A 23682-nucleotide genomic window follows, 5' to 3' on the forward strand; every position below is an offset into this window, starting at 1 on the left:
TAGAGTAATATCAGGCATCTTTATACTAAAGAAATAATGAATCAATCATATTAAAGATGATGTGATAAGGCTAGTGTCATACAACAGAATAAAACATTGGTTCTTCATCTCTACCTGTGTAAATAGATGGATTCTGATTTGCTGTTTAAAATTGTTCTCCAATAATATTTTATTTTTCTAATTATATGTAAAGATGGTTTTCAACATTCATTTTTGTAAGATTTTGAATTCTAAAATTTTCTCCTTCCTTCTCCTCTACCTCCTCCTTCCCCAAGACAACAAGTAATCCACTATAGGTTATACATGTACAATCATTTTAAACATAGTTCCATATTAGTCATGTTGAAAAGAAAAATCAGAACAAAAAGGAAAAAAAGCCTGGAGAAAGAAAAAAACAAACAAGCAAGCAAAAAGATGAAAATAGCATGTTTTGATCTGCATTCAGTCTCCATAGTTCTCTCTCTGGATGGGAATGGCATTTTCTATCCCAATTGTATTGGAATTGTCTTGAATCCTGGTATTGCATAATTGATTATAATATAATCTTGCTATTACTGTGTATGATGTTCTCCTGGTCCTGCTCACTTCATTCAGCATCAGTTCACATAAATCTTTCCAGGCTTTTCTGAAATCAGCCTGCTCATCATTTCTTACAGAACAATAATATTCCATGACATTCATATACCATAACTTATTCAGCCATTCCCTAATTAATGGGCATCCACTCAATTTCCAAAATCTTGTCACCACAAAAAGAGCTCCTACAAACATTTTTGCACATATAAGTCCCTCTCTTATGACTTCTTTGGATACAGATCCAGTAGTGATATTGCTAAATCAAAGGGTATGCACAATTTTATAGCCCCTTAGGAATAGTTCCAAAATGTTCTCTGAAGTCACTTTTTTAGCTCTAAATCTATGATCCAAAGATTTTCTGACTACAGTATTATTCAGATATTTTCTAAGATTTCTAGTGAACACTAAGATTCAATGAGTGACTCTAGTGTATCTACCAGGGTTCTTGTAAGGATCAAATGAAATACTTGTTATTTATTAGCATACCTAACACTAAGTAAGGGCTATATAAATATTAGCTATTATTAAAAATAAATTATCACTTTAGCTAATGAAAAATCACCATTCACAATATCAGGTGATTGGAGAAGTTATCATCTAAGTTTAGTGATACAATGCTAGTATCCTTTGTATGGTCAAGGCAACTAGCAATCAAAACGTATTTATTAATCAGGCAAGCAACTAGGTGGCACAGTGCTTAGAATCAGGAAGACTCATGTTCCTGAGTTCCAATCTGGCCTCAGACATTAGCAGTTTCACCCTGGACAAATCATTTAATTTACTATAGTTCCTCATCTGTAAAATGAGCTGGAGAAGGAAATGTCCAACCACTCCAGAATTTTTGCCAAGAATGCAGTCACAAAGGGTTGGACATGACTAAAACAACTCAACAATAAATTTATCAATCACTTAACCATGAGTAAAGAGATATATGTAAGGTATTAAAGGAGATACAGAATAGTTTCAAGCAGGATATGTAACCTAAAATGTTACAATCTTGGCAGCTAGGTAACATGGGAAAGAGCAAAAGGTCTGGAATCAGGAAGAGCTGAGTTTAAATCCAGCCTTGTTATATTGATGACGCTGAATATGTCATTTAGCCTCTATATGACTCAGTTTCTTCATCTATAAATGGGGATAAAAATAGCACCTACTTCCCATAATTTTCATAAGGAAGAAATGAGATAACAATTGTAAAGCATTTAGCACAGTACCTAGCAAATAATAATTGCTATGTAAATGTTACCTACTATAATTATTATCTGCAATACATATAAGTGGGAAAATAAAGCATCAATTAAGACAATAAATGCAAACAATTCAAAAGAAGGAATTGTATTGGGTTGGGATGATCAGAGAGACTTTCATGAAGAAAGTAAGATCTCCATTTGAACAATGAGCATGATTTTGATGGATCTGAGGTTGGCAGGGGATTATTTCAAGCTGTTACTTTAGAAATTATTCAGTATGACCTATACATTTTAAAAAATACTTTTTTGCTAATATCTTTTGTTTTTCTATCACTTTCATTTTCAAATATATTCCACACTCCTCCATCTAGAAAGTCATCCTCTGTTAAGAAAGAATATCTCCCCTAAAAGAGAGGGGAGAAATGGGTCCCCAAAACTAACCAATGCATCAAACTACTTTGAAAGAGCATAATAATGTTCTCCAACCATATTTCCCAGTCTCTGCAAAGAACAGGGAGAAGAATATTTTCTCATATCTTTGTGGGGAGTTATTTTCTCTTTGTTTTTTGTTTATATTATTTTCCTACTTTATGTGGCATCAGTTCACTCTCTTTCTTTTTTTCTTCTCTCTCTTTCATTTTTGTCTTTGTGTTTACAGCATTTAGCATAAAACCTGGCAACCCCAAGGAACTTAACAAATCCTTATTGAATGACTGATTGATTTGAATTGATTTTTTTTGAGGAGGGGGTGGGACTGCATCTGTGATTTCCCTGAAACAATGAATTTCCAATCAGAAAACTCCCTTTATGAATAAAGATCAGCAACTACCCTGAAACTTATAGTTTGATGTCTTACGGTACAATAATATTCTGTTACATTCATCTGCTAGAATTTGTCATTCCCCATTTGATGAACATCTATTTTGTCTCCAGTTCCTTCTGTTACTATAAATATTTTGCTGCATTTCTGGGACCTTTTTTTCCCCCTCTATCTTTGACTTCCTTGGAGTAATTATCTAGCAATACAATCTTTAGATCAAAGGATAGGGAAATTTTAGTCACTTCCTTAACATAATTCCAAATTACTTTCTAGAATAGTTGGACCAATTCACAACTCCAACATTACATCAGTGACTAATCCTTATACACCCCTTTAACAAAAGTCACTTCCATCTTTTGTCTTTGCAAATTTTCTGGAAGGGAGGTGAAATCTCAAGGTTGTTTTGATTTGCATTTCTTATGTTATTAGTGATTTGGAAGCAATTTTTCATACAGTTGTTAATCATTTTCAAGTCTTTTCATAACTGCTTGATTATATTTTTTGAATAGTTATCCACTGAGGAACTAATTTGCTAATTCTTTACATATGTCAACTAATAGACACTTATCAGAGATACTTCTATTTTTCTCATTTTACAGTTGGAAAAACATACTTCTCAATTTATGTTTATATCTATCTTTTCCTAATATTAATACTTTAATGTTAATATCTTAGGGAATTGTGCCCCTCTCTTTGCTGACTCAGGTTGATTGGGTTATATCCTCAGATTGCTTTTGGCTTAGCAAAAATAGATCTTATTAAAAGAAATAAGGAAGGAAACTACATGCTTCTTAAAGATATCATACCTAATGAAGTATTATCAATACTAAACATATATGCACTAAGTGGTATAGTGTCCAAATTCCTAGAGAAGTTAAGAAAGCTGCAAGAAGAATTATATAGCAAAGCTATACTAGTGGGGGATCTCAACCTTGCTCTCTCAGAATTGGATAAATTGAATTACAAAATAAGAAAGAAGTTAAGGAGGTAAATAGAATCCTAGAAAAGTTAGAGATGATAGACCTTTAGAGAAAATTCAATGGACATAAAAAGGAATATACTTTTTTTTCCCAGCAGTACATGGAACCTATTCAAAAACTGACCATGTATTAGGGTATAAAAACCTCAAAATCAAATGCAAAAAGGCAGAAGTAGTAAATGCATTTTTTTTCATATCATGATGCAATAAAAATTACATACAATAAAAGGCCAGGGGAAATAGACCTAAAATGAATTGGAAACTAAATAATCTAATCCTAAAGAATGAGTAAGTGAAATAACAAATCATAAGACAATAATTTCATCCAAAAGAATGACAATAATTAGACAACATATTTGTGGAATCAGGCAAAGCAGTTATTAGGGGAAATTTTATATTTCTAGATGCTTATTTGCATAAAATAGAGAAAGAAAAGATCAATGTGTTGGGCTTAAAACTAAAAAAAACTATAAAAAGAACAAATTAAAAACCCCCAATTAAATACCAAATTTGTAATTCTGAAAATAAAAGGAGAGATTAATAAAACTGAAATTAAGAAAACTATTGAATAAATAAAACTAAGAGTTGGTTTTATGAAAAAACCAACAAAACAGATAAATCTTTAGTTAATTTGATTAGAAAAAGGAAAGAAGAAAATCAAATTTTAGTCTCAAAAATGAAAAAAGAGAACTTTCCACCTATGGAGAAGAAATTAGAGCAATAATTAGGAATTATTTTGCCCAACCATATATCAATAAACTTGATAATCTAAGTGAAATGGAAGAATACCTACAAAAATCTAGATTGCCTAGATTAATAGAAGAGGAAATAAATTACTTAAATAGTCGCATTTTAGAAAAAGAAATAAAACACGATTCCTTTTGGCTTCACAAAATTAAATCCTATAAATCAAAACATAACAGTATATGCTAAAATGTGAAGCTGAGTGAATCAGTGTACAGACATTTCACTTATACTGATTTTTCCTTCTTAAATTGCAGGAAGGTCAGCTATAACTTGACTTGAGCAGCTGATATATATTTAAATGGGTGGCATTCATATTCCCAACTGCCAGCATGATCCCACCTATCCTATGTTAATTCTCCATGATGAAGAAAGAAGATGGGAAAGTCAGTACATAGAATAATTAGGTTAGAACCCAAGAAAGGAACAATTCTATCATTTGTGAAAATGTAAATTCACCTTTAGTTTTGTCCTATTCAGTTAAAATACAGCTAACTAATTTTAAAAAATAAAGCAACACTTATTTTCATTTACTAATAAAGAAAAAAAATCTGTATTGTAGTATTCAATACTAGAATGATAATAACAAAATCTATTTGGTAAGTCCTCAATCAAGAACAAATATTTGTTGAATCTCTATGTTTAAGGACTATGTGCATGCATAAAATCAATAATAACATTGCCATCTACAAAATGCTTACAATCTAATTGATAAAATAAGATGAAGAGTTATATAAATTAGAGGACCAGGGTTCAAATCCTGTTTCTGATTCTATTTGTGTTACCTTGAATAAGTCACTCAAAATTCCCTAAGGAATTTATCCTTTACAATTTCTTATATAATATGAGGAATTAGACTAGAAAGTCTCTAAAATGCATACATACAAAAAAATGTGTGTGTATGAGCATGTATGTTTGCATGTATGAGTGTATGTGCATATTTTATATATATATATATATATATATATATATATATATATTATATGTGTGTATGTATATATATTCTATTGTAGTATCCATACTATATTGTAGTATTTGTTGCCAAAGAGATATGAATACCTATGGATCAGAAAAGAAATCAGGCAGTGATCACAAAGGATGAAAAGGGACCCATATATGCAAGAATCTTTGTGGCAACCCTATTTGTAGTGGCAAGAAATTGGAAACTGAGTGGATGCCCTTCAGTTGGAGAATGGCTCAATAAGTTATGGTATATGAATGTTATGGAATATTATTGTTCTGTAAGAAATGACCAGCAGGATGATTTCAGAAAGGCCTGGAGAGACTTACATGAACTGATGCTGAGTGAAATGAGCAGGACCAGGAGATCATTATACATGGCAACAACAAGACTATACAATGATCAATTCTGATGGATGTGGCTCTTGTCAACAATGAGATGATTCAGACCAGTGCCAATGGACTTATGATATATCCAGAGAGAGGACTATGGGGACTGAATATGGACCACGACAGAGTATTTTCACTCTTTTTGTTGTTGTTTGCTTGCATTTTGTTTTCTTTCTCATTTTTTTCTTTTTGATCTAATTTTCTTGTGCAGCACAGTAATTGTGGAAATATGCATAGAAGAATTGCACATGTTCAACATATATTGGATTACTTGCCATCTAGGGGTGGGGGGGTAGACGGAAGGAAGGAAAAAATATTTAGAACACAAGCTTTTGCAAGGGTGAATGCTGAAAATTATGCATATGTTTTGAAAATAAAAAGCTTAAATTAAAAAAAAAAAACACCTGGTGATTATATCCCAGTATTTTATGCTGAGCCTAATTTAGACTAATCTTCTATTAGTTTAGGTTTGATATTGGAACAAAATGTCACAAGTCAGTAACCAGTTAACAAAAATATATCTACTCAGCCATAGCAAGAGAAGGATATTCAATAAGAATAGACATTTAAACCTTCTTGAATTGGTTTAGCTTGAGAAAATCTATCCCAGCCCATCAGCCAAATATCTGGCAGCTTCTCTAGTTTCTCTTGGCATTGATGTAATCAGATGATAAGGGAAGGACATCACTAGTCTGATTGGGTTATATACTTGGATTGCTCTTGACTTAGTCCTCTGAATAAGCAAAGTTTAGGGGGATATCTCAATACCTTTTAAGGAAAAACAAGACTAACTTGCATGAGGGGAAGGGTCAAAATATTGCTCCTACCACACCTGTGTCCTTCAGAGAGTAACCTGAAAACCCTGAAGCTGTGGCTTAGAGGCGCTAGACTGATAAGCTTGTCTTTTCCATCCTAAAGGATGGGGGAGGCAGCTAAAGCCTTTCCTGGGAGAAGCAAACACACTGGTTCCAGAGCAAAGAGTGGAGGGATTGCTAATTTACCTGGGATCTAAATCATCAACTAGGAGGGAGGAAACTACAATGAAGTTAGAATAGTCTCCATCCTCACTTCCATCTCCTAGACTCTTTGGCTTCCTTCAAGATTCATTAAAAATTTTTACCTTTACCCTTTCTTGGGTCTTCAAATCCACCCTCTTCCCCCATTGCTAGAATTTTTCCTCTGGAAATTTTCACTGTATATATTTTGTATATAATTATTTGCATATTGTCTCACCCCTCAAAATGTGAGTTTAAGGAAAAGGATCATGATTTTGCCTTTCTTTGTATCCCCAGCACTCTTCATGGTGCCTGGCACAAGGTAAGAACTTTTAATAAATGTTTGTTAACTGCTTCATGGACCTATTAAGCTTTAATAAGCACAAAGCTGGCTTAAGATAATTGGGAGAGAAAGCTGAGAATAAGATCAAGAGCTCTGTCATACTAGGTCAGTTCCATCTTAAAAATTTGTCTTTCTTTTTATTTTGTCTTTTATGTACAACATAGATTGTAAAGGGCTGAAACTCTTAAAAGGTGTACTCGAATCAGACAACCTAGCACTTAAGACCAATTATCTATTTGACAATGACTCTATTAGCATATGTTTGGGAAACTGGCCCTTCTCACCATTAGTGCTGGCTCAATGTTTGAGGTTAAAATAATCTAGGCAAAGATTAGAGGGTGGGAAAGACAAGCCAGATTCACTTGGCGGCAAGAAGAGGAAGAGAAAGGTGGAGATTCTGGACTCCAAAATTGAGAAGAGATCTTTAGCTAAACTCCTGTCAGTCTGACTGCCTCTCCCCCTAAAGACCAAGGACTTTTACTTATCCTGGATTCTGGCTGATCCTGAGGTCTCCAGGGAGCTAGTATGGACTTAACAATAATTAACCACTACATTGCCCATTTTTGTGTATACTTGAATAATGAGAGCCAGAGTGATTTAGTTTAAAGCATGGCAATAGTTTATAAACCCCAAGATAGCTTGTGAGGTTTCAGGGATCAAAATTTACATTCCTGTGAACAGAACATTCTTAGGTAAGGATATGATACCCTATATGGATAGCAAGAAGGAAAGGGAAAGAAGAAAGAAAAGAAAAAAAAAAAAAAAGAAAAAAGAAAAGGAATGGAAAGAAAAAAAAAAAAAAAAAAAAAGGAAACTGTGTTGTTCAACTGGCCAGTTCCAGTTGGGTCCCTAGTGGGTGGGGCAGTTTTCACAGAGGTTGTTTGTTCTTCTTCTCTCTCTCTCTCTCTCTTAATTATTAAAGTTTTTTATTTTCGAAACATATGCCTGGATAATTTTTCAACGCTGACCCTTGCAAAACCTTGTGTTTCCCCACCCCCACCCCCCCCATCCCCTCCTCTAGATTTGTCCTTTATTGTCAAAAAGGACCATGACATCAGGGAGTGATACCATGACATGCAATGACTGGCCAAGTCCCAGGCCAAGCCCCATTAGTTCGTTATTTTGGCCCTGATTGACTCAGAATAAATGTAAATAGCAATTATTTTTGTTTTGGTCGGAAACCTTGAGGGTCTTCCCTTCCCAGATTGATTTTTTTTTTTTGGGGGGGGCTGCATAAAAAAGGACATTTTTGCTTCATTTCTTACCTAGCCTTAATTACCCATTGTACATTGATTGCCTCAGTTAAACTGAGACCCTGGAAAGACCTGAGATTAAAAAGACCTCCCACTGCATCTAAAGCTATTTTTAGTTACCTTAATCTCTTATTTTACCACTGGAACCAGATGGCTCTGGAGGAGAAAATGACTTTGCACACCCTCCCTCATTTAAATCCAATTCACCTGCATGCCATAGTATTACCTTCCTGATATCATAGTCTTTTTCAAGAATGAAGAATAAATAACAATGGTTGAAAAATGCAGCAAAGAGAGATCAAAAGGCCCAAGGAAACAGAGACAAATTTACAATTATATTATTTAATCCCAAGAATTTACTCTGGCTGGGGGGCTCAAACTGTAGAAATAGAAGTAGTGGTTCATTTTTAAGACTCCTAAGAGCAGAAAGACCCATATCTTTCTAGGCAAATGAGGGGCCTGTTTAGCTAGGGGTCACTATAACTAGTTGGCTAACACTAAAAAGTAGGAGACTTGGCTAGTTCCTACCTTCTCTCAGGCTAGTTTGAAAGGAAATTCTTTTTCCAGTAAGAGAGAAACTGAGGAAGTGATTAGAGAGAAAATCATGTCTAAGCAAAAGAGCTGAAGCAGTGGCTAGAGTTGTCAAATAAGGAATGACAATCCTGCCCACCTAATACAGCATAATACCTCTCTTCCAAGGTTAGTTTATGAGACTATGAATGTAGGTATTCTGGATACCCTACACAGCCTGGTTTTGAATCCCTGTAGCTTATCATCCAAACCTCATTCCCCATCCCCCTCATCTGAACCTTTAGTACCATCCCCCTCAATCCTTCCACCCCACAATTCAAACTAAACACACCCTCTCCTTCCACTGTGCCTTCTGGAATGTCTAAACAAATTTTCTTTATCTAAATCTTTTCCTCCCCCACTCCATCTACTAGCTATTACTTTGGCTCCCCTCTGATGGCATGTCCTCCAGTACTACTGTACCTTCATTCATTCCTCTCAGCTCATTGGTTGAGGCAGGGGAATGGGAATACTTCCTGCTCTCTATTACCACATTCAGATTCTTTCTCTACCTCCATCACTAAGTAAACTCTCCTTTGAAATTCATCTCTATCACCCAATCAAAATCCTGTTGTCTACAGGCCTCCAAACCATTCCCCTTTCTTCTTCAATGAATTTGATGGAAAATCAATATGTAGATTTAAGTCCTCTAGTATCAGGTTAGGGGTTAAAAAGGAGAGAAAACTTGTAAGAGATGTCCAAATTCATCTGTTAACAATTTTTCTCTCCTTTCTAACTCCTGACCTGATACTAGGAGACTTAAATCCACATATTGACTTTCCAGCAATCACTCTAAGCTATGAGTTTTTATTCACTTCCTATGAATTACTCCTTCATCCTACCTCAGCCACATAGAAAGATGGTCAGATTCTTTTCTCTTGTTGTGAGCTACAAATGTACCACCTCCATGTTCAAGAATTCAGAAAAAAATCCTTATTTGACCATAAGCTACATTCCCTTTTTTCCAACATTCCCTGTTTTATCAATCCATGGTCTTCAACCAAACAATCACGTCTAATTTATTGATGTTTCAGTTCTCTCCCTGGCCATCTACCCTAAACAAGTTGTTTTCTCCTCTTTTCTCCATACTGACTCCTTGGTGAATGAATTCAACTCTACTTTGTTCTCTCTTTTTTTGAATCCCTAACCCCTTATTATTTTGCTGGTTGTACCCTTCCAAGTTTTAGCTTTTGATCATTTCTACCACCCAGTGCCTGGGTTCCTATATTTTGTGATGCTGAACAAAGGTGGAGGAAAATTAGACAATTGGGTTCTGACTGGATTCACTACAAATTTGTTATATAACCTCAATTCTGCAAGGCAATCCTACTATACTCTTAATTACCAAATTATCATTAACAAATCATTAGATTGGTTGATTGGTTAATTGATTAAAATGGATAAAGAATGGATGACAAAAGAGTGAAGAACTTGAAATAAGAATAAGGTTTTTATTTTTATTTTTTTTATCTAAATCTGGAAATCAAAGAGAGACAAAGAATTAGAAAAGATACTGATCTCTTCTGGCAGAAAACAGAAGAGCAGCTAGAAAAAATTTGGAGGGAAGGACTGGTCCATGAATTGGTTCTCCAGCATAGGCTCAAGTCCTGAAGGGACAACTAGAAACATCCAATAATCATAGGATTCCTTTTCCATTCACAGAAGTTTCCAGAAAGCTCTTCAACAGAGACAATTGGGCTAGTTCCTACCTTGTCTGACCTTAGAGAATCTAAATAAATGAAAATCAATTTTAAGAAAAGAATGATGAGGCAAGAAATATATATTATTTCCTACCACAATCCATAGACATATTTTAGTATTTCAAAGAATATGTGGTTTCATTGCTATTATTAGTGCCTCTGATTTTCATCCTACATGATTTTTGTTCACATTTTAAAATAAATTATCCTTAGAGGATCTACCCAATGCTCTGGAGACTTTCCTCTGGTTCTCTTAATGCTGTTTGCATACCTGTATATCCCTTGAGCTGTCCATCTGTAATCAATCCCCTAGTACCTTAAGTACCTACTTACTACATGCCAGACATTATGTTAAGCATTTTGTAAATATTTGATTCTCATAGCAATCTTGTGAGGTGACTGTTATTATCCCCATAATCCCCTCAGAAATGGAGGTGAACAGAGATTAAGTTACAAAGCTTATAAGTGTCTCATGTTGAATTTGAATGAATGACACTGCCTTCAAGGGGTTACATTTTAATGGGAAAAAATAACACATAAAAAGGAACAAAAAAGGGGAAGCAGTAGGCAAGATATTTACACAGGGGCAAAGTAAAGGATATAAGTAGTCTAAGGAAGTCCTTGGAGGAGAGGTAGAAAACTTTTAGGTGGAGAGTATTAAGTATCTCAACCAGATTTAACCCAGATTTGCTGACTCAAAATCTGGTATTTCCTGTACCATAATGCTTCTCTCCATAGGCATTTTTGTAGTATCCAATTTAATACTCCTATTTTTATTTCTTTATTCTCCACTCTGATATTTGTTGTTTGATACATTTGAAATTCTTATATAGTAACAATAATAATAATAACCAATGTTTGTGTGACTTGTGGTATTGAGGAGGAGGATACAAGGAGGGAAAGGTAGGGTAGATCAGACTTTTGATTTCCTATGGGAAATTCCTTCAGCCAGTACAGACCATGGTCTATTCTGCAGTTTTCAGTCTTGGAGAGTTGCCTAGACATAGAAATATTAAATATTTTTTGCCTGGAATTACACACCTTTTGCATGTGTCAGAGGTTGGATTTGAACCCAATGAGGTCTTCAGAACTTCATAGCTACATCATAGTACCTACCACTCCTTAGGGAAGTGACAAATGACTATTTGCCAGCTATTCTGGTTAAGTAAAAGTTAACTGGTTTGCTTAAGAGAAATGTCTCAGGGGTAGTGCCCAAGTGATGAAATTACTTTTAAAAAAAATTATGGATGGAAACTGTCTTTGTGATTACTTCATATTTAAAGTACTGGAGTTCAATAGAAAAAAACCATTTCCAACCTCCCAAGGGCATTTCATCATATGCCACTGTATTAATAATAATAATAAAAGTACCACTGTGGAAACTGCAGCAACTACTTCTGAAGGCTAAATTGTACCCATATTTTCAGCATCCAAAGCATGACTAGGACATCAACTCAGCAAAGATTCAAGAAACCCTTTTCTTTAAGAACTTAGCCGTCAGAATCTTCAGAAATTTTCTAGTTGATGAACTTGCTACTATTTCTCCAAGAGGAGATTCACATCCTTTACACAGACTCTACCCTGTGCCTGAAAAATACTCTCTTAAACCTTGATCTCTTGGCATCCTAGTTTCTTTCAAAGCTCAGTTCTAATCATCTTCTACAGAAGGGTTTTCTTAACCACCTTGTTCCCCCTCTCCCTAGGCTACTCTCTTCCCTCCAAGATGTCCGTTCAAATTATCTTGAATTTATTGTGGATGTTGTTGAGAGGCAGCAGTAATGTGGGGCACAGAGACATGGCCTCAAAATCAGAAGGACCTGGGTTTTAAAGCCATGTCCCTAGCTAATAAAACTGACTGTGTGACTGGGGCAATTTTAGCTTGAATGAAATCACAAGTCCAGTCCCTACCCTCTACATATTTTTATGTGAATAGAGTCTAGCACATAGTGAAAAAGGAGGTAATATATTACCTAATTAGGTACCTACTACATGCCAGACATTATGTTAAGCACTTTGTAAATATTTGATTCTCATAGCAATCCCGTGAGGTTAGCCCCATTATATAGTTGAGGAAACTGAGGTGAATAAAGATTAAGTTACAAAGCTAATAAGTATTTCATCTTGAATTTGAATTCAGGTCATTATGATTCCAGGACCAGTGTCCTATCTATTAAATCATCTGTTTTTGACTGCTTACTCTGACTAAATTGTGTCTCCTTGTGTGGAATGTAAATGCCATGCTCTTTGAGAGTACAGATTGCTTCATGTTTTCTTCTTGTACCCCTAGCAACTGGTATGTAGTAGGCCCTTGGCAAATGCTTGTTGACTGATTGATTATTCCCTAATTCTACAATGAAGATGTCAATAAAATAAATATATTTAATATTTAAAAAGTCAAATTTCATATAAAGATATTTGAAATTCTGGCTCAGACTTGTAAAGAGCTAAGTCACATGAATTGTAACCAACTATGCCATGTATTTACCAGCTGGTTATTTCATGTGTGTACATTTTGTCTCTTTGACTAAGTTGTCTGCCTCCCCTTAAGTACTACTGATAGATTTAATTTGAGTTTCAAGTTATGGCATTTACAATTCTAAAAAGATATGTTGATCTCATCTAGATGATTACATCCCAGTATGAACTCTGGTGATAACATTTGATGTGTTCTATTGAAATACATCAAAATTCACCATCCTCAAGGCATTCACCTATGAGGAAAATTCCCATTTATTAACAGTGATGATATGAAGGCCTGAGAAGTAGAGTGTGAAAGAAGAAATGATGGAAATGTTTGAGGGAAATACATTTTTCCTGAGGATTAAAAAGTTTCTCCCTCTAGGAAATAAGTCAAGTAAACAAGAAAAACAAAACAAAACCAACAATTTTTTTTTTGTTTGTTCCATTTTTTTTTTGACCTTCACATCTTTAGGCAAGAATTTGACATGAATGACTAATAATACATTTACACTCATTAACACTTTTATCCACACATAAATTATATATAGTGGTGTATTTCAGAAGTGCCTTAGAATAATCTATGTAAAAGTCCTTTAAAATAGGTCATCATCAAACTAAAAAAGAGAAAGGAAGGTCATTAAGCACATCAGCTGAGAATATGTTAATTCTTTAACTTGAATTAGTTTTTTGATGAGCTCTGCCTTCCATATATCCAACTTACAGTGCCTCTCAATGGCTTTTGCCTAAATAACTTCTTCTAGGAATCTCTGAAATCTTCATTTCAAAACATTTGTCACAATTTTAAGGGATGGTAGTTCCAAAAAAAATGAAACAAACTAAGGAATTATCTTGACATAAACAATCAGAACAAGCCAGAATGTAATTAATTATATGTCTATGAACTAAGTTGAACTTTCAGGTTCAAATCAATTTCTACTTATAGCTAACAGTATTGAATATGTGAATAGGACCTGGCTTCTTAGGTATTTCCCTCCTCAATGTCCCAAACCAGAGGGCATAGCTATTGCTCCATTATCCCACTGACAATTTCTAAAATTAAACTAAGTCCTGGGAATCAGTCAGAGAAGGAGCTGAGTAAAGTAGGTAATGATATAGAAATACAACTCCTAGACTAGCACAGACCAATGATACTTCCCAGCACCTACAAGTCCTTTAAGAATACTATTTTTTTCAAATCTGTTCTCAGACACTTAACACTTCCTAGCTATGTGACCCTGGACAAGTCACTTAAGCCCATTTGCCTCAAAAAAAAAAAAAAAAATATTGTGACCAAAGGGTCAGGTAAATATTTAGAGAGGATGCCAATCACAACTGTCAAAAAGGTAGACTGCTGGTAAATGAATAATTGAACCTGAAAAAAAAGCCGAATATGCATTCCATTTCATTGAGTTTCAGATGTAGAAGAAACATTTGAAAGCTCCTAGTCCATTCCTTTCCTGACTAAGGATTCCCTCTATCCTGGACCCAAAAAGTGATTACCTAACCTCTGCTTAAATACTCCTAGGGAAGGGAAACCAATTAACCTCCAAAGCAAATGATCATACTTTAGATTTCAGGAAACTTGTCTTTACATCAAGCTTAAATCTACCTCTCTTCAACTTCTACCTGTTTGTTCTAATTTGGCCACTAAGCTGAAAAAGTTTCTTCCAAAATCAGACCTTGAACTATTTGTAGACTGCTATCATTTCTATTTTCTCCACCCATGTCCATAAATAAAGGCTTTTTTCTTTTCTAGGCCTCCCAAATTCAAATTTTCTAAAGTGCATGAGGACCATCCTGGTGGTTCTCTTCTGCGCAAGCTATAGTCAGTCCTTCTCTATGACTCCATTTGACTACCTGTAAAAAAAAAAAAAAAAAAAAAAAATCTGTATTTCCCTTTACTTAAAATCAAGATTTTTAAAAAAGGTATGATTTAGAAAATACAGTGAAGCAATTAAAGACTTTACAGTAAAGAGATTTTTTTTTCCCATTGAGAATTTGGGGAATCTGTCATTTTTGAGAAGTGTACAGGCTTGAGTATTACTTCTACTTACATAAGAAACCATAATGACTCATAAACATCATCTTTTACCTAAATTGGTGTTTCGCAACATATTTTCCACTTTTCCCTCCTGAAATTTAATAAGACTTAACACAGAACTGTGCTAAAAGAACTTTAATAATCTGATTCAAAATGATGGGAGAGGAGGGGAAACCCGAAAATTTAAATTTTCCTCTTGATCTTAGAAAACTTTAAGCCAATATGTAAGTTACATAACAGAGAAGGGAATGGGATAAGCCCTTCTCAGTGCCAGAAACTGTGCTAAGTGCTTTACAAATATTTTCTCATTTGATCCTCAAAATGATCCTGAGAAGTGGCTACTAATACAATCTTTATTTTACAGTTGAGGAAATTGAGGCAAAAAGAGATTAAGTGATTTGTCCAGGGTCACACAGCTAGTAAGCATATGTCTGAAGGTAAATTTAAAATCAAGTCTTCCTGGGGCAACTAGAATACCAACTCTGAAGTCAGGAGGACCTGAGTTCAAATATGACCTCAGATACTTAATATGTCCTAGCTATGTGACTCTGGGCAAGTCCCTTAATGCCAATTGTGTCAGAAAAAAAAAAAATCAAGTCTTAGAGATATACTGTGCCACCTAGTTGTCAGGATATGATAACCAGTTATCACTCAATTAAACAGTTTAACCATTCTTCTAACATTCAGACCTCCATCAGAATTTTGGTGATCTTACAACACACAAAATACATAAATGGGCAAATGTAATAAGGCTTTTCACATAGTAGATATTTAATAAAAATTTGAGGCAAATTGAAACTTCAAGGCATAATTTAAAATTTATATCAACTTTCAACTCATAATCAGTGGGATACAGATATGGAAGCCAACATTTCAAAAATCAATTCATATTTCTATAACAGCTTGGCTTCCTCTAGATCATATTTCACATTTACTTTTCACACTGATTCTAGTAAGAAAAAACCCAAAAAGCTTTGGAGCTTTTGTGTGTTAAATTAGAAGTACTTTCCCCAGATTGAATCTCGGGTGAAAAGCTTATTTGGGGCTCTAAATGTAGGCACAACTGCATTACTGTTCTCTAATTAATGTAGAATAATTCTTGGATTCATGGCATTGCCAGGCTAAACTACACTCAAAAGAAACCCTTTGTTTTCAAATAAATCAATGCTTGGCTTTAGATAATTCTAAAAAGAATCCTATTCATGAAGCCTACTTGAAATGATGAAATTTTTTAAAAATCCACATCCGTGTTGAAAGGATAATCTTTATTTAAAAGACTTTTTCCTCTATTTATTTAATAAAATCAGAGAATTTTAGAGTTGGTGATATCTGCCACAAACCTTTCACCCTTTTTTTACCTCATGTAAGGAAATTGAAGCCCCAAAAGATAAGTGACTTATTCAAGGTAACTAAAAAATACTCAAATGAATCTCTGACTTCATCCCTTTGGGAGTTCATGCCAATAATTCAAGCCCAATCTACTGATTCTACCCTATTATGTATAATTCTGGTCTATCTCCTCTCATAAGAGCACCACAGAAAATCACTCAACATCCTAAAGACTTTTCTTCCTTTTTTTTTTTAGGTTAAATGTTTTTTCAGTGAACAAACATTTCTTTCTTTGCTACTTTTCTCTATCCAACTGGGAAAAACAAATAAAAACAAATAAATCCCTGGAACAAATATAGATAACCGAGCACAATAAATTCCCATATTGGCTTCATCCAAAAAATGTATCTGCCTATTTATTAAGCCCCTACTATGTGCCAGGAACTATGCTAAGCACTTTACAAATATCTCATTTGAGCCTCACAACAATCCTGAGAAGTATCTACTATTATGATCTTCATTTTATATTTTAAAATCAATTATCCCTCTGTCAGGAGATGAGAAGGATGGTTCATCATTGGTTTTCTAGAATTGTGATTGATTAGAATTCTTAAGTCTTTCAAAGTTGTTTGACTTTCCAATGTTGTTACTGAATAAAGTGTTCTTCCAGTTCTGCTCAGTTAATTCTGCATCATCTTTCCTGATTTTTAGGCAGCTAAATGACACAGTGTTGAGCTTGGAGTCAGAAAGACTTGAGTTCAAATCCAGCCTCAGACATTTACTAGCTGTATGACGCCAGGCGAGTTGTTTAATTTCAGTTTATCTGAGTTTCCAACACCGAAAAAATAAATGTATTAACAGCACCTATATCCTAAAGTGGTTGTGTGTATTAAATGAGATACTATACTATTTGTAGTCATTCCCAATTGATAAAAGGGCAAAGGATATAAGATGACAAAAGTAAAGCCATTTATAGTCATTTGAAAAAATTCTCTAAATTGCTATTAATTAGAGAAATGGAACGACTTCACACCTCTCAGATTGGCTAAGAAGATAGGAAAATATAATGATAAACAGTGGAGAAGATATGGAAAAACCGGAATATTACTGCATTGTAAGTGTCATGAAATGATCCAATTATTCTAGAGAGCAATTCAGAACTATGCCTAAAGGGCTATCAAATTGTACAAACCCTTTGATCCAGAAGTGTCGCTACTGCCTGTATCCCAAAAGAAAAGGGAAAAAGACCCACATATACAAAAATGTTTGTAGCAGCTCTTTTTGAAATGGCAAGAAATTAGAAATTGAGTAGCTGCCCATCAGTTGGAGAATGCCTGAATAAGTTATGGCATATGAAAGTAACAGAATATTATTGTTCTATAAGAAATGATGAGCAGGCTCATTTCAGAAAAGCCTAATGACTTTTATGAACTGATGCTGAGTGAAGTGAGCAGAACCAGGACAACATTGTACACAGCAAAAGCAAGATTATATAATGATCAACTATGATAGATTTTGCTTTTCTTATCAATGTGATGAGTCAGGACAACTTCAATAGACTTGGTAAAGAAAGTGCCATCCACATCCAGAAAGAGAAACTATGGAAAATGAATGTGGATTGAAGCATAACATTTTCACCTTTTGTTTATTTATTTTTTGGTTTGTTTGCTTGTTTGCTTTTTTTTCTCATGTTTTTCCTTGCACAACATGACAAAATAGGGAAATATGTCTAAAAGTATTGTATATGTATAACTCATATCAGATTTCTTGCTCTCTTGGGAAGAAAGAAGGAAGGGAGAAAAAAATTAGCACATAAAATGTTACAGAAATAAATGCTGAAAACTATATATGTATTTGGAAAAATTAAAATACTACTGAGACATTATTTGTAAAGTATTTAACACAGTGGTTGGCACATTAGTAATTGCTTCATAAATGCTTGTTCCTTCTCCATTCTCTTGACCTTTCAAAGATAGCAGCGGAATACTATGGGCATCCTATACTATTATTCTTTATCATTTCCATATGACTTGCCCATCTTCTGTTTCTCTTATTAAGTATTTTGATGACATCTGTTACTCCTGTTCTTTGAAACTCCTCATGAGTTATACATTGCAGCCTGCTCACACACCATCTGCTTTGACATTGCCTTTTAGGTGATATTTATTTTGAATTCTTGAGAGACAAATATATTCCATGTTTTTGTGTTTTGTGGCAATAGCAATTAAAATGCTGGCATTAACAGGATGGGGTTTTGCTTTAATGGGAAACTTGTAAAGTGGAGAACTTTGCCCTATCTCAAAGGCAATCCAGTCTTTTCTATTCATCTTGCTCATTCTGGACCTCAATTTTAGTCTTCTATTTGTCTTATCTGTCCCAAATATACATTCTATAGATTGTACATTTTAAATGCATGTTGTAAGCTGGAGAGAATAAATATTTTTCAGGCACCAATCTTCTTTATGGTATGGTCTGGTAACACAAATAAAGAGGGAAAGTGTGGACTGAATCTGACCTCAATCCTGCACTCTGGTATTTACATTAAACATGGGAAAACAGCACAGCTTATGAGAAAACTAAAAATTAACACACAGAGGTGAAACAGACTTTGAAATCGCCTAGTCCTGTTTCTGGTCCAGTGTGTGAATACTCTCTACAATACTCCTCACAAACACTTCTGATAATAAGAAACTTACAACTTCATGTGGTGGCAACTTTTATCCTGCTTTGTACTCATCAGAAATATGACATGCAGGCTGTCTATGCCTTCATCAAAATCTTTGATAAAATGAATGATTCAGTCATGAAAAGCATTTATAAAGCACTTACCATATGCCAAACACAGTATTAGATACTGAAGGCATAGATACAACAAAATAGCAAGACATGCCCTTATTGGGGGGAGATCAAATATTGGACAGGGAAAGAAATTTTAATCTGGGGAGTCACAAAGTTGGGAAAAGGAACATTAGTCACACTGACATGCTCATTCTAGTGGTATGATAGCCTTTATTTGAATATAGCTCCCCAAGAAGAGATGGAAAAAGTGACTTGGGATCATGTGAGGGACCAAAGCTAAAAAAAAAAAAAAAAAAAAAAAAAAAAAACCTTGGTTGGAGATGTGTAATTATGGGCGTGAAGAGCTGTTGTTCATTTGTTACAGTTGTGTCTAACTTTTCTTGACCCCATTTAGGGTTTTCTTGGGAAAAATACTAGAGTGACTTGTCATTTCCTCTTCCAGTTCACTTTCCAGAAGAGGAAACTGAGGTAAACAGGGTTAAGTGACTTGCCCATAGTCACACAGCTAATAAATATCTGAGGCCAGATTGGAACTCAGATCTTCCTGACTCTGGGCCTGGTGGTCTATTCACAGTACTACCTAGCTGCCCAAATAATGTCTTAATTCTTCCCATGTAAGGTTCTTGCAGCTCTGGTTGATAATGATCAAAAGATTTGAATGCAGAAGTCACATAACAGTGCTATTCTACACTGAAAAATGTTTCAAGATAAAAATACTCAAATGACAATAAGACATTAGCTAATTCTCTAATGATATTGCATAACTCAAATGGTGCTGCCACAGTACATATAGCAACTAACACATTAACAATTTGGTTATTTTTTTAATCACTCTCATCATGAAAATATTTATTAACTTTATATTCAAGATAATTCTTTATATATTTTAAATTTTCTGATCACTTGAACTTAGTGGGTTATTTCCAAAAATCTTTGCTCAGTCATATTTACATGTACTCTTGTCATTAATTCACATTACACTTAAGTGGTTTGCAAAGCCCTTTGCTCACGTAAGTCCTTTTTGGCACTGCATGGTCTGGAGACGAGGCCCACGCTGACAAAGACTCCGGGGGTTGTATTTCTTCCTAGATCAGGAAAAGTGGTTTCCATGGAGTAGCAATTTTAAATCTCCCTGAAAGGGACAGGAGGGAAGAGTGTTGCAGAGACTAAGTTGGAAAGAGAACAGCAGCAGTGGCAGATGGAGGATGTTTCTCAGGAGATTGACTCTCAGACTTGTTGCTGTTAAAGACTTTTCCTTTCCATCAGAGAGTGCCTGAATTATGCTTCCTTAGAGGAAGAATTGGAACAAGTATGAATCTACTCAGTTTTATTGGCTGCAGGCAAGGATGGCATGGCTCATAACTAAGTATCTTTGCTATTTTGAGTTTTGCTTGCTGGTTCTTTACTTTTCCCAAAAAAACACAATGGTTTACTAAATAAAGATAATTTAAATTGCATCCTGAGTTTGTTTTTGTTATTTGGAGCATGATGAGGTAGTAAATCCTAAGAAAATGTCATCTGTCTGGAAGACCACTTTACTTGCAAGATAATCAAGACTTATTGAGAGCTTGGAGCATTTTATGAATACTATTTACAATCCATATTTCTAAACTTTTTTAGCTTTGTCAAGAAGGGAAGCCATGTGGAACTAGGACCTTTGCCCTACACCTAAACTCTCCAGAGCTAACTAATCTGATCTCTAAGAACACAAGTTACTTTTCAGCAAGGGTGAGGGGTGAGGCAAGAGGATTGGGGGGGAAGATTATGGATTTTCTTTCTCGACTTTATCTTTTCCCCATTAGGCCTCCCACCCCCTCTTACAAGTGATAGAGAGAAGGTCAGAGGTCTTAAAGGGTGAAGGTAGGTATGGTCATTCATTTATGAACACTTCCTCAGAGGAAAAGTAAAAAATATTGATCTTAACTGCTCTCCATAGTGTCAGGTGCACAATAACCACCCCATTTTATAGATCTGAAAAGTAGTACCTTAAAATAGAAATAATAAATCTAAGTCCATACATGTAGCAAGTGTCAGAATCAGGATTTGAACCCAGGTTTTTCAGCTTCAAATTGCTACAGATAACTCCTAAATGAGAGTACAGCATCAAATAAACTTAAGGACCACGATGCCTTCTTATTTTTTTAATCAATAAAATCTCAACCCACCATCTGCTAGGATGTATGTTACAGAGCCATCAGCTACCATTTGACAATAAATATCTGAGTATTATAAAGTTTGCTCATTCTATCATATTTGTACCCAATTTAGTTTATTCAGGTGACATTTTTCTTGAGGGAATGTAGGGGATAGAGCACCAGGCCTGGAGTCAAGTCATGTTAGTTTAAATCTGGCCTCAGACACTTACTAGCTATGTGACCCTGAGTAAATCACTTAACACATTTTCACTCTGTTTCCTCACCTGTAAAATGAACTGAAAAAGGAAATGGGAAACCATTCCAGTAGCTTTGTAGAAAATGGGGTCACAAGAGTTGAACACAACTGAATCAATTCAACAACAATAAGTAGAGTATTAAAACTGGAATATTTGTTAAGATTAGAATGCTAATCTTTGCTATATATTCATTTGTTATTGTAGAACAAACTAGGTACAGCATCTGGGGAAGTTAAATGAACAAGAAAGGAGGAGGCCGGGACCCTCAAATTCCAAATTCCATTTGTTTTACGGTTACTGCCTCCTACAGTGAACTGATACTTCATTATTATTATCAGAATATCTAACATTTCTTAATGCTTATGTGCAATTTGATTCTCATAACAGCTGTGGGAGGTAGGTGCTATATTTTGCAGAAGAGAAAATTGAGTCTAGCAGGTTAAGTGTCTTAGCCAGAATCACACAGCTTGTCATTTTCTGAGTCCAAATTTGAAATTGTCTTCCTTACTCTGACCTTAGTTCTATTCACTGTGCCACCAAGCTATTCAATTCATCTATTTCAGATTCAATTTCTGTTAAGTAATTTCTATTAAAACCAACAAAGGATATAAATTAGCAACTCAAGGCAATCTTTCATTTTAAAATCATAACAATTTATCTTTTAGATTAATCCACTTGCTTCATTACACTTTATTATACAAAATAAAAATATAAAATTTTAGCCAGACTCTTTCCAAACCCAGATATAACTATTTACCCAAAGGCAGATGGAATGTAAATACTTTTGCAGTTTCAAAATGGCTTAATACCTTTAGCAAAGTAGCTTTGATATTAGTCAACTTTTTCCAGAGGCCCCACACAAGATAACACATTTCACAAGCTAAATAATAAACTACAGTAGGAGGCCAAGAAGAGAAAATGTATTTGAAAAAATGCTTAAACAGGGCAAATCTAAAAATAAAATTTCAGAAGTTCTCATTTCTTAAATTGAAAGAATGTAATAAAAATTTCTACTGAAGTCAATTATTTGTAAAAAATAAAAAAGACTAAGAAATTATTCTTTAAAAATAATAAAGCTAACAAAGTAAATTATAATCTTATTGATTCAAGACATTAGGAATCAGAGGGAGAAAAAACCAACTACTCACAAAATAATTTAGCACTAGCAGGGTTTTGTAAGCAGTGAAAAGAAAATTTTTAGATTAGATATCAAAAGACTTGGTTTTGGATATTGGCAATGTCACTAGCCCTGAGGGTCTTAGGCTGTTTATTTAAGCCTCAATTTTATCATCATCATCACTGACACTTCACTCTAAGAATTACAATGTGTTTACATACAGGGTATTCCAAAAATCTTAAGGGAGTTGGAAGCTTTAAAAAGAAATGAAAATGCAAGCTAAACCCACTTATTCAGTCTTCAAATCCAAAACCTTTCCCAGTTCATCAGACTGTAAGTCAATCAATAAGCATTTATTAAGTGCCTATATATCAGGCACTGTACTAAGCATTGTCAAAACAAAAACAAAGTCATTGTCCTCCAGGAACTCTCAATCTAATTTTGTGGAGGTGACACCTGAGGTCTAGAATGTTTAATAATACTTTGCAGTTTTCCAAGTGCTTTTGATCTTCCCAAAAACTCGGTAAGATTGGTACAGGTGACTGAGTTGATCTTGAAACTACCACCTGCTCTGTCACGCCCACCCAGTTCCTAAGCATCTCAAACTGAACTGAAAGCTGCATGGCTGGTATAACTTTTGTTTTCCAAAAAGGAAAAGCTCCTGGGCTCACCTAAACCATTAAGGGTCTGAGGCAGGGATTTGTTTCCGAGAGTTTGGATAGCCGGTGGGAAGGGAGAGCAGGCGAAGGTTCTCCAAGAATTTGTTTCTCTTGTTTATCTTCTTTGTTTTTGTAATTTTCTAACTCTAAAGGGAGTGGTGTTTATGGACTAGGGAAGGGAAAGGAAGACAGTTACATTCCTAGTTTTGATAAAGGAGGTTAACAAAAGCCTCAGGGTGTTTTTGTTTTATTTTAAATAAATAATATCTGTTTGCTTCCTTAAGTCCCTATCCAAGGCTAGCTTTGGAGCCAAACTAAAAAAGCAAATAACAAATAAGCAAAAGCAGTGAGAAGGGAAATACAGA

General features: G+C 34.7%; 1 protein-coding gene across 3 annotated transcripts in view; it reads right to left on the reverse strand.

The window, feature by feature from the left end:
• The window catches only part of LOC100918178 (serine/threonine-protein kinase Sgk3), a 159289-nt gene that overhangs the window by 122497 nt on the left and 13110 nt on the right, over positions 1-23682 (reverse strand). The gene's annotated exons all lie outside the window — the stretch shown is intronic.

Source organism: Sarcophilus harrisii, chromosome 1 (genome assembly GCF_902635505.1).
Source record: "Sarcophilus harrisii chromosome 1, mSarHar1.11, whole genome shotgun sequence".
NCBI lineage: Eukaryota > Metazoa > Chordata > Mammalia > Dasyuromorphia > Dasyuridae > Sarcophilus > Sarcophilus harrisii.